The 2138-nt window shown below is 48.8% G+C and overlaps 1 non-coding gene and 2 pseudogenes across 1 annotated transcript; 1 reads left to right on the top strand and 2 right to left on the bottom strand.

Moving 5' to 3' along the window:
- Positions 1 to 513: 513 nt before the first annotated feature.
- Positions 514 to 634, top strand: LOC136278753 (5S ribosomal RNA; annotated as a pseudogene).
- A 982-nt stretch (positions 635 to 1616) lies between these two features.
- LOC136278766 (U1 spliceosomal RNA) lies at positions 1617 to 1780 on the bottom strand. The gene has a single exon (XR_010716535.1). It is a non-coding gene; the product is annotated as a U1 spliceosomal RNA (small nuclear RNA).
- A 232-nt stretch (positions 1781 to 2012) lies between these two features.
- Positions 2013 to 2138, bottom strand: LOC136278720 (U2 spliceosomal RNA; annotated as a pseudogene).

Genomic DNA, 2138 nt, shown 5'->3' with positions numbered 1-2138 from the left:
GATGCCGAAGCATGCCCTGGGTGAGGGGGGTGGTCGAGGGATCCTTCCCACGGTTTATGGTGGATAGTAGCAGGTCGCCCCCACAAGCCCTTGCGAGTCCCGCAGACGGTCCCAGAGGCTGACCCGTTTGGTATCTCCTCACTGTAAGATTTTAAAGCCAGATACACGCACCTACGGAGCTAAAACATTGTATAATAGGTTTTTAGGACAACGTTATGTCCTCTTGGGACCCCTCCCTCCCCTCCCTAGGGAATAGTGCTTCAAATCGATTCTCCTCAATGTGTTAACTGGTTGAGGAAAATACATTAGGTTTAGGGAACTACTTCGGGGTTAGGGTAACCATTTCTTAGGGTTAGGTGAACAATTTCTTAGGTTTATAGGATCGATTTCTTAGGGTTAGAGTAACGAAACTAGGGCTTTTAGAATTTCAAATTCGCCTACACTCAGGGATGTGTCCGCTTTACAGCCTGAACCTGGCCGATAACAAGCCGAATTTCGACCCCATTTTCCTCGTCTAACGACCATAACCACAGGGAAAGCACCGGTTCTCGTCCGATCACCGAAGTTAAGCCCTGTCGGTCGGGGTTAGTACTTGGATGGGTGACCCGCCTGGGAATACCCCGTGTTGTAGGCTTCAATTTTTTGTCTTCCGCACATCTCTAAACGTTTTATCCCAATAAATAGCTCTCCATACACCACAATTTCACATAGAGAGCCGTAGGTGAGTGAGGAACAAAATCAAAGCAAAAACGAGGGGGGGAAAACACCTTTTTGTCAAAAATCGGCCAGCTAATGGCGAAAACTCTAGTGCGATCGACTTTTCTTACAGAGCGCGCGCGAGCGAGTGAGCACGCGCGAGATGAACAGTTTATGATGTCAAATTCTACTTCTGTGATATCAAATCATTCCAAATAACGAACGAAAAAATGAATAGGAAAAAAACGCACACTTCTGAGACGCAGTTTTAAGCCATCGTGACGTGGCAAAACACTCGCACACTTCCAAGAGGAGGCGCGCGAAAAACGGCACTGAAAGTCGACAATGGTTGGATTCAGACTGCAAACGAATCGGGAAAAAGGTTCGATACTTTTACTACTCTGCTAGTTTGTTTCCTTCCCTCGTTCATTCGTTCACTCGCTTGCTCGCACAAAGGATACACTAACGATAGCAATAGCATTTCTAAAAGCGGCTCCAGTGACAATAAAACCGCTCAAAAGGTTCAAAGTGTACTCACGGTCCAAGTCGAATGCCCTTCTATGCTCGCTCGCTCGGTCGATCGGCCGTTTGGTTTCCTTTCATTTCCTTTCCCTTCGCGCGCATAGCACAGCACGGCACGGCACGCACAACCTGCAAATACAAACGAACAGGACTTTACACACAATAGAGCAGACAGGCCTTGAACAAAAACAGCCAGCAAAGTTACGCACCGCCCCGAAACTCACCTTGTTTCCTTCCTCCAGTCTCTCCAATGCACTTCTACCCCTCCAAACGTGCCAACACCTTGGCCAGTTGTGCGTCCTTTGCTTTCTTTGCAAGTCTACCGGTCCACTGCAAAAGCAAAAATACCCTCGATAGTCAGTAAGAGGGCCATATAGACATAGTTTGGATGACTTTTGCGGGGACGAGCGCGAACGCAGGTCCCCACTACCAGAAATTATACGCTCGAGTTACCCACATTTGGGGTAATCGCAAGGGTCAACCCAGTCGAAGTGCAATGAAAGGGCCTCGCCTTGAGAGGACTGCCTCCTTGATCACAGTACCTCCCGCGTCAGGTAAGTATGCTTTTTCAGCGTCTGCCCTCGGTGAAAAAATCCACTTACCCCTAGGTCCTTGTGGTAGTGCTTTGCGCACTTCAGAAAACGTAGGCCAGCGGCCGTTCCTGCCATTGTCTGTTGTCTGAATTATCATCCCTCTTTCACCTCTTCCCCCTCTAAGGGCGGGCGGGGCTCCTGTAAACATAAAAGAATGCTATACCGTTGACTTTGTTTTGGATTGAATGTGTCTTCCCCAGAGGGAAGTGGGCCGCACTCGGAGGTAGTGCTATACCGAGGCAACCCGTGGCTGGGACGAGGCAAGCCTCTTTTCCACAGCCCAGTTCCAAAAATCAGTTTAATATATGAGCTGCTCAATGAGCAGCG

The sequence above is a fragment of the Pocillopora verrucosa genome, unplaced genomic scaffold (assembly GCF_036669915.1).
Source record: "Pocillopora verrucosa isolate sample1 unplaced genomic scaffold, ASM3666991v2 scaffold_48, whole genome shotgun sequence".
NCBI classification, from domain to species: domain Eukaryota; kingdom Metazoa; phylum Cnidaria; class Anthozoa; order Scleractinia; family Pocilloporidae; genus Pocillopora; species Pocillopora verrucosa.
The sequence above is the reverse complement of the archived record's forward strand: the minus strand, read 5'-3'. Positions and strand labels throughout refer to the sequence as shown.